The sequence below is a fragment of the Bombus huntii genome, unplaced genomic scaffold (genome assembly GCF_024542735.1).
Source record: "Bombus huntii isolate Logan2020A unplaced genomic scaffold, iyBomHunt1.1 ctg00000301.1, whole genome shotgun sequence".
Lineage (NCBI taxonomy): Eukaryota > Metazoa > Arthropoda > Insecta > Hymenoptera > Apidae > Bombus > Bombus huntii.
In genome coordinates this window covers 1-10,000 of record NW_026099499.1, presented here as the reverse complement: position 1 = coordinate 10,000, position 10,000 = coordinate 1, and the positions used below count along the sequence as shown (strand labels likewise).

At 44.5% G+C, this 10,000-nt stretch overlaps 2 non-coding genes across 2 annotated transcripts; both read right to left on the bottom strand.

Moving 5' to 3' along the window:
* Positions 1-127: 127 nt before the first annotated feature.
* LOC126877947 (5.8S ribosomal RNA) lies at positions 128-282 on the bottom strand. Its single transcript, XR_007695473.1, has one exon. It is a non-coding gene; the product is annotated as a 5.8S ribosomal RNA (ribosomal RNA).
* Positions 283-3,643: 3,361 nt separating this feature from the next.
* On the bottom strand, positions 3,644-5,566 carry LOC126877949 (small subunit ribosomal RNA). The gene has a single exon (XR_007695474.1). It is a non-coding gene; the product is annotated as a small subunit ribosomal RNA (ribosomal RNA).
* Between the last annotated feature and the right edge of the window lie 4,434 nt (positions 5,567-10,000).

Below are 10,000 nucleotides of genomic sequence, written 5' to 3'. Positions count from 1 at the left end.
GTCCGACTCTGAAACGTTCTCTTATATAAAGAAGAACGACGGCGGGTTGTTAAGGCAAGAAGGGACAGAGAGAGACAGATACGGAGAGTAACGATACGCAACGCAAGCAGTCTTAGGTTTACGTGAGCAACCCTCAGCCAGGCGTGGTCCAGGAATTGTATCCGTGGACCGCAATGTGCGTTCGAAATGTCGATGTTCATGTGTCCTGCAGTTCACACGTTGACGCGCAATTAGCTGCGTTCTTCATCGACCCACGAGCCAAGTGATCCACCGTTCAGGGTAATCTTTTATAAATTTACAACAGTTCAATACTCAAATGTACTCTTCTCGCGTTCTAGCGAAGCCGAGTTCCGTCACGTTCGACCAACGGGAATCGAACGCGCAGAAGTCGCCATAGGATTGACGACACAAAAACGTTCGAAAAAAAAAAGAAAACGACGAACGCGCGAAGATACGCGCGTTCGCCGGCCGGGCGTAAAGTACATTATGATATATAACAACCATCGAGATCGAAGCTCCGTTCGTCAGGAAACGACGGGGATATATACACCCGATTCTGAATCCTCTGTACAGCACACGATCTCGCGAACGAGTAAGCACGGTGGCTAGCCCATGTTATATATGTGTTTGATTCTACTCTCTCGTCCAATTATTCAAGAAACAGCGCGCGTGCATCTCTCCATCGTTCGGGTGATAGTAAAGATTCGATGGGATTCGCGCGGCCGTCCGCCTCGAGCGGTCTTTCGTCCCAATATCCAGAAGCAGAGTTTGAAAAACTCTAGCGACGGCACGGGTGTCCGACTCACGACATCGAGGTTTCGAAGCCGGCGATCCCCTCCGAACGGATGGCGACCACGCGACCGACTGAAAGCATGAAAAATCGACGAAAGATAGAACACATCTCCGTTCGGGTGGTGTTTTTTTTTTTAAAAAAAAAAAAAACAAAAATTCGATGGGACTCGCAGCCATCGTCCTCGCGCGGTCTTTCGTCCCGATATCCAGAAGCAGAGTTTGAAAAACTCTAGCGACGGCACGGGTGTCCGACTCACGACAACGAGGATAGACAGCCGGTCCCCTCCGAACGGGTTATGCGACGATAAACTCGATGAAACTTTAGTCTCGTTCAGGTAGTGTGTGTCTTGTAAATCAAAAATTCGATGGGACTCGCATCCATCGTCCTCGCGCGGTCTTTCGTCCCAACATCCAGAAGCAGAGTTTGAAAAACTCTAGCGACGGCACGGGTGTCCGACTCACGACAACGAGGATAGACAGCCGGTCCCCTCTGAACGGTATATTATATATGAGATGATAGACGACAAACTGGATGAAACTTTAAGTCTCGTTCAGGTAGTGTGTAAATCAAAAATTCGATGGGACTCGCATCCGTCGTCCTCGCGCGGTCTTTCGTCCCGATATCCAGAAGCAGAGTTTGAAAAACTCTAGCGACGGCACGGGTCTCCGACTCACGACAACGAGGAAAGACAGCCGGTCCCCTCTGAACGGTATATTATATGAAACTTTAAGTCTCGTTCAGGTAGTGTTTAAATAAAAAATTCGATGGGACTCGCATCCGTCGTCCTCGCGCGGTCTTTCGTCCCGATATCCAGAAGCAGAGTTTGAAAAACTCTAGCGACGGCACGGGTGTCCGACTCACGACAACGAGGAAAGACAGCCGGTCCCCTCTGAACGGTATATTATATGAAACTTTAAGTCTCGTTCAGGTAGTGTTTAAATAAAAAATTCGATGGGACTCGCATCCGTCGTCCTCGCGCGGTCTTTCGTCCCGATATCCAGAAGCAGAGTTTGAAAAACTCTAGCGACGGCACGGGTGTCCGACTCACGACAACGAGGAAAGACAGCCGGTCCCCTCTGAACGGTATATTATATGAAACTTTAAGTCTCGTTCAGGTAGTGTGTAAGTCAAAAATTCGATGGGACTCGCATCCGTCGTCCTCGCGCGGTCTTTCGTCCCGATATCCAGAAGCAGAGTTTGAAAAACTCTAGCGACGGCACGGGTGTCCGACTCACGACAACGAGGATAGACAGCCGGTCCCCTCTGAACGGTATATAATATGAAACTTTAAGTCTCGTTCAGGTAGTGTGTAAGTCAAAAATTCGATGGGACTCGCATCCGTCGTCCTCGCGCGGTCTTTCGTCCCGATATCCAGAAGCAGAGTTTGAAAAACTCTAGCGACGGCACGGGTGTCCGACTCACGACAACGAGGATAGACAGCCGGTCCCCTCTGAACGGTATATAATATACATTATGCGACGGTAGACGATCAACTAGACGAAACTTTAGTCTCGTTCAGGTGGTGTAAAAAAAATTCGATGGGATACGCACGCACGGCTGTCGTCGTCCTCGAGCGGTCTTTCGTCCCAATATCCAGAAGCAGAGTTTGAAAAACTCTAGCGACGGCACGGGTGTCCGACTCACGACATCGAGGCTTCGAAGCCGGCGGCGTTCCCCTCTGAACGAACTTCGGCTAGACTAGTTACGAATCGTTGCTACACATCGTCTTCATCGTCGTCGTCGTCGACATCGACATCATCATCATATCATCATCATCATCATCATCATCATCGGTCATCGTCGCATAGCGGGCCAACATCCACGCGATGCGTCTTCGTTCTAGGTTACCCGATCCACGAGTATGTTACACGTGGTTTCGTTATTTCGAACGAAACGACATACGAAGAGCACACGCCCTTTGGGTAGGAAGCACGTTTCGAGAACGACGAGAGTTTCGATGAAAGAGACGAGAGAAGTCGACGCAGAAGGTATCCATGGATCTTCGAAGAGAACCTTCGAAGATGTATATCGGTATCCTTTCGCTCTGCGCGACTCGCTACAAGTTCTTTCGCTCTCGTCGACTCGTTCTAGACGCTTCGTTCGATCCCAAAGAGGAGTCTTCGATATGTCCCGTTGCTAGGAGGAGAACAAACGCAACACAGACCACGAAACATAGAAGAGAATAGGCGAGCATGATCACTCCGACACGAGGCACTTTAGAGATTTTCTTATTAGTTTGCATGGACTTTTATATTTCGTTTGTACGGTTTCCACGATGCAAATACGAAATACGAGATCGTGACGGCGGGTCTTTCTGTGTACGGCCTCTCGCAGGCGCCACGACTGCATTTCTCTTTACACCTGGTTTCCATCGTAATTTTTTCGTTTGATATCGAGCCTTAACTTTTGTTGGCTCTTTCGAAGCTAGAGTTCCCTTTTATTAGAATTTCATATATATATATATATATTATATGTTATATGTTTTATTCGGAGACGGCGGGTCTTTCTGTTTACGACCTCACGCAGGCGCCTCGAATAAGTTTCATTCGCATTTCGTTTTTATACTTGTATATATATATCTCTTCATCCCGATGATCGAGAGAGAGTGCCACCTTCTCTTCGTATAATTCCGTAGCTGGAGGGTCGTCTCCTCCTTAAGAATATTTCTATTCGTGCCAACGGAGGTTGCCAAGCTCCCTGGCGTTTTCGTTTGTTAAAGTATATAGCTTGTTAATACGTCGTATATACTTTCGTCGATACAGGAGGAGTACGGCTCCTTACCGACCATTGTGATATATATTTCATAGTTTTTATATGTGTTCAAGTCAAATTCTTTTGGTATCGTATCGTTAATGATCCTTCCGCAGGTTCACCTACGGAAACCTTGTTACGACTTTTACTTCCTCTAAATGATCAAGTTTGGTCATCTTCCCGGTAACATCGGCAATGCTTATCACATTGGCCGCGCACCAGTCCGAAGACCTCACTAAATCATTCAATCGGTAGTAGCGACGGGCGGTGTGTACAAAGGGCAGGGACGTAATCAACGCGAGCTTATGACTCGCGCTTACTGGGAATTCCTCGTTCATGGGGAATAATTGCAAGCCCCAATCCCTAGCACGAAGGAGGTTCAGCGGGTTACCCGGGCCTTTCGGCCAGGGAAAACACGCTGATTCCTTCAGTGTAGCGCGCGTGCGGCCCAGAACATCTAAGGGCATCACAGACCTGTTATTGCTCAATCTCGTGCGGCTAGAAGCCGCCTGTTCCTCTAAGAAGATTTGTTTGTACGTTGGTAGTAAAAACCCACCGACCGAAGCCGGGGGCCTTCGAGATACCATAAGTTACGTCTATTTAGCAGGCTAGAGTCTCGTTCGTTATCGGAATTAACCAGACAAATCGCTCCACCAACTAAGAACGGCCATGCACCACCACCCACCGAATCAAGAAAGAGCTATCAATCTGTCAATCCTTCCGGTGTCCGGGCCTGGTGAGGTTTCCCGTGTTGAGTCAAATTAAGCCGCAGGCTCCACTCCTGGTGGTGCCCTTCCGTCAATTCCTTTAAGTTTCAGCTTTGCAACCATACTTCCCCCGGAACCCAAAAGCTTTGGTTTCCCGGAAGCTGCCCGCCGAGTCATCGGAGGAACTTCGGCGGATCGCTGGCTGGCATCGTTTATGGTTAGAACTAGGGCGGTATCTGATCGCCTTCGAACCTCTAACTTTCGTTCTTGATTAATGAAAACATTTTTGGCAAATGCTTTCGCTTCTGTCCGTCTTGCGACGATCCAAGAATTTCACCTCTAACGTCGCAATACGAATGCCCCCATCTGTCCCTATTAATCATTACCTCGGGGCTCCGAAAACCAACAAAATAGAACCGAGGTCCTATTCCATTATTCCATGCACACAGTATTCAGGCGAAGGTAGCCTGCTTTAAGCACTCTAATTTGTTCAAAGTAAACGTATCGGCCCACCTCGACACTCAGTGAAGAGCACCGCGATGGGATATTAGTTGGACCGCCCGCGAGGAGCTAAGCCCACCGATAGGACGTACCACATAATGCCAGTTAAACACCGCGAGCGGTGAACCGACACTGTGACACACAGATTCAACTACGAGCTTTTTAACCGCAACAACTTTAATATACGCTATTGGAGCTGGAATTACCGCGGCTGCTGGCACCAGACTTGCCCTCCAATTGGTCCTCGTTAAAGGATTTAAAGTGTACTCATTCCGATTACGGGGCCTCGGATGAGTCCCGTATCGTTATTTTTCGTCACTACCTCCCCGTGCCGGGAGTGGGTAATTTGCGCGCCTGCTGCCTTCCTTGGATGTGGTAGCTGTTTCTCAGGCTCCCTCTCCGGAATCGAACCCTGATTCCCCGTTACCCGTTACAACCATGGTAGGCGCAGAACCTACCATCGACAGTTGATAAGGCAGACATTTGAAAGATGCGTCGCCGGTGCTAGATGACCATGCGATCAGCACAAAGTTATTCAGAGTCACCAAAACAAACGATGGACGGACAGACGAGCCATCCGCCACCGATTGGTTTTGATCTAATAAAAGCATTCCTACCATCTCTGGTCGGAATCTGTTTGCATGTATTAGCTCTAGAATTACCACAGTTATCCAAGTAAATGTAGGTATGATCTAAGAAACCATAACTGATTTAATGAGCCATTCGCGGTTTCACCTTAATGCGGCATGTACTGAGACATGCATGGCTTAATCTTTGAGACAAGCATATGACTACTGGCAGGATCAACCAGGGATCTTATTCGTATAACAATTCTTATAAATTTCGTTTAAGTTCTCTTCGTGTCGTAGGTGGGACGTAAGCACCGTACGACGAGACTTTTCGTTCTTAAGATAGATATATCTATAAAATATATCTCCTAGCGACGTTCGAGATACACCCATAGTTCAGTAATAATCTTCGAACGCCGCTCGCAGCCACTTTGTAATTCTCAACTCCACCTCCTCTCTTCTCTCTCTCTCTCTCTCTCATAGTCTTATATAAAATGTTTAGAATCGTACTTCTAAAGGAACATTTCCATAATGCTGTCTTCGTGTAAAAAGACTTATTAGAATATCTTAGCGGTAAAGCACGTATACGCACCTCACGCTGAACGAACAAGCGCGTATCCCAGTGCGTCGCGCTGGACATACCGTAAGAATATTCTTTCAATCGGTAGAACATTTTCGGCAGAAGACATACTACGCAAAGATAGTACGCTCCTACCGCCTCATCGGATACTTCTGCGAAAGCAGAAGTTTTTATAGAAAGCAGACGGTTATACTCTTTTGAATGAATCGATGCTCAGTTAGTACAAGCACACACGCATCTAACAATTTTTGTTAGAATACGTACACACAGGTCACCAGCTTCCCGACTCAGGGGAACCTTGCCACGATATTTGGTCATTACGTCCAGGACAGCGACCCGCGGCGCAGCAGTGTAGAGAAAAAACCAGAACGAGAACGGAGGAACAGTCGAGAAATAGCGTAAAATACACTAAGACTCGAGGAGCGGTGACTGAATTCTCAACCGAGGCCGTAGAATAGCCACGCGCTCAACGCTGTTCCGACCGAACCGTCCGGCTCGACGTCTCTCTTATAGATACGAAAGCGCCAGCCGGAAGGCCGGCGCCGGCCGGGCTAGCGGCCGCGCGCTTACGGTGCAAAACCTCCGTAGCAACGTACCGTTCGGAAGGGACGCTGGAACTTAGTCTCGCGAACGCTCGATCACTACTATACAAAGCCAATATCCAACCATCGAAATACATTACCAGACGTTTTATTAACATAATAGAAATGCATTTTTACCAAAAAATTAATTTTTTTTTTCACCGAAAAATTGCATCAGTAAACATACTCTTTTATCGAATACGGACAAAAAATAAGTTTATAATCAATTACAATACGTTAAAATAAGTAGAAATATGCAAAAAAATATATACCTTGTAACGTTAATTAACGAAAAAATTAGAAAAATATCCCAGTCGTGTCAGTTCGACGAACGCTAATTTTTTGAAAAAATCGATAAAAATGTTTAATCCCGACGTATTTAATAGAGATAGAACGATTCCCGTAAAAAAATTCATACCTTGTAACGCTTTTAAACGAATAAACTCGAAAAAACTTTTTCGCCCTCGGAATTTTTCTAAGTCCCAACGTACCGGCTCGGAATTTTTCTATGTTCCAACGACCGGTCGTGTCGGTCCAAACGTTTTTATATCCGTCTGCCGACGATATAAACGCTTAATCCCGACGTATTTTATCGAGTTATAACGATTTCTTGAAAAATATTCGTACGTTATAACGCTTTTTAACGAATTAATCGAAAAAGAGTGTTCGGTCCGAAAATTTTCTAAGTACGAACGACCGGCCGCATAGGTCCGTTTTTAAAAATCGTTCTCGGACGGAAATAAACCATTAATCCCGACGTATTTCGTCGAGTTACGTCGATTTATGCAAAAAAATTCATACCTTGTAACGCTTTTTAACGAATAAACTCGAAAAAACTTTTTCGCCCTCGGAATTTTTCTAAGTCCCAACGTACCGGCTCGGAATTTTTCTATGTTCCAACGACCGGTCGTGTCGGTCCAAACGTTTTTATATCCGTCTGCCGACGATATAAACGCTTAATCCCGACGTATTTTATCGAGTTATAACGATTTCTTGAAAAATATTCGTACGTTATAACGCTTTTTAACGAATTAATCGAAAAAGAGTGTTCGGTCCGAAAATTTTCTAAGTACGAACGACCGGCCGCATAGGTCCGTTTTTAAAAATCGTTCTCGGACGGAAATAAACCATTAATCCCGACGTATTTCGTCGAGTTACGTCGATTTATGCAAAAAAATTCATACCTTGTAACGCTTTTTAACGAATAAACTCGAAAAAACTTTTTCGCCCTCGGAATTTTTCTAAGTCCCAACGTACCGGCTCGGAATTTTTCTATGTTCCAACGACCGGTCGTGTCGGTCCAAACGTTTTTATATCCGTCTGCCGACGATATAAACGCTTAATCCCGACGTATTTTATCGAGTTATAACGATTCTTCTTGAAAAATATTCGTACGTTATAACGCTTTTTAACGAATTAATCGAAAAAGAGTGTTCGGTCCGAAAATTTTCTAAGTACGAACGACCGGCCGCATAGGTCCGTTTTTAAAAATCGTTCTCGGACGGAAATAAACCATTAATCCCGACGTATTTCGTCGAGTTACGTCGATTTATGCAAAAAAATTCATACCTTGTAACGCTTTTTAACGAATAAACTCGAAAAAAACTTTTTCGCGCTCGGAATTTTTCTAAGTCCCAACGTACCGGCTCGGAATTTTTCTATGTTCCAACGACCGGTCGTGTCGGTCCAAACGTTTTTATATCCGTCTGCCGACGATATAAACGCTTAATCCCGACGTATTTTATCGAGTTATAACGATTTCTTGAAAAATATTCGTACGTTATAACGCTTTTTAACGAATTAATCGAAAAAGAGTGTTCGGTCCGAAAATTTTCTAAGTACGAACGACCGGCCGCATAGGTCCGTTTTTAAAAATCGTTCTCGGACGGAAATAAACCATTAATCCCGACGTATTTCGTCGAGTTACGTCGATTTATGCAAAAAAATTCATACCTTGTAACGCTTTTTAACGAATAAACTCGAAAAAAACTTTTTCGCGCTCGGAATTTTTCTAAGTCCCAACGTACCGGCTCGGAATTTTTCTATGTTCCAACGACCGGTCGTGTCGGTCCAAACGTTTTTATATCCGTCTGCCGACGATATAAACGCTTAATCCCGACGTATTTTATCGAGTTATAACGATTTCTTGAAAAATATTCGTACGTTATAACGCTTTTTAACGAATTAATCGAAAAAGAGTGTTCGGTCCGAAAATTTTCTAAGTACGAACGACCGGCCGCATAGGTCCGTTTTTAAAAATCGTTCTCGGACGGAAATAAACCATTAATCCCGACGTATTTCGTCGAGTTACGTCGATTTATGCAAAAAAATTCATACCTTTAACGCTTTTTAACGAATAAACTCGAAAAAACTTTTTCGCGCTCGGAATTTTTCTAAGTCCCAACGTACCGGCTCGGAATTTTTCTATGTTCCAACGACCGGTCGTGTCGGTCCAAACGTTTTTATATCCGTCTGCCGACGATATAAACGCTTAATCCCGACGTATTTTATCGAGTTATAACGATTTCTTGAAAAATATTCGTACGTTATAACGCTTTTTAACGAATTAATCGAAAAAGAGTGTTCGGTCCGAAAATTTTCTAAGTACGAACGACCGGCCGCATAGGTCCGTTTTTAAAAATCGTTCTCGGACGGAAATAAACCATTAATCCCGACGTATTTCGTCGAGTTACGTCGATTTATGCAAAAAAATTCATACCTTGTAACGCTTTTTAACGAATAAACTCGAAAAAACTTTTTCGCCCTCGGAATTTTTCTAAGTCCCAACGTACCGGCTCGGAATTTTTCTATGTTCCAACGACCGGTCGTGTCGGTCCAAACGTTTTTATATCCGTCTGCCGACGATATAAACGCTTAATCCCGACGTATTTTATCGAGTTATAACGATTTCTTGAAAAATATTCGTACGTTATAACGCTTTTTAACGAATTAATCGAAAAAGAGTGTTCGGTCCGAAAATTTTCTAAGTACGAACGACCGGCCGCATAGGTCCGTTTTTAAAAATCGTTCTCGGACGGAAATAAACCATTAATCCCGACGTATTTCGTCGAGTTACGTCGATTTATGCAAAAAAATTCATACCTTGTAACGCTTTTTAACGAATAAAACTCGAAAAAACTTTTTCGCCCTCGGAATTTTTCTAAGTCCCAACGTACCGGCTCGGAATTTTTCTATGTTCCAACGACCGGGTCGTGTCGGTCCAAACGTTTTTATATCCGTCTGCCGACGATATAAACGCTTAATCCCGACGTATTTTATCGAGTTATAACGATTTCTTGAAAAATATTCGTACGTTATAACGCTTTTTAACGAATTAATCGAAAAAGAGTGTTCGGTCCGAAAATTTTCTAAGTACGAACGACCGGCCGCATAGGTCCGTTTTTAAAAATCGTTCTCGGACGGAAATAAACCATTAATCCCGACGTATTTCGTCGAGTTACGTCGATTTATGCAAAAAAATTCATACCTTGTAACGCTTTTTAACGAATAAACTCGAA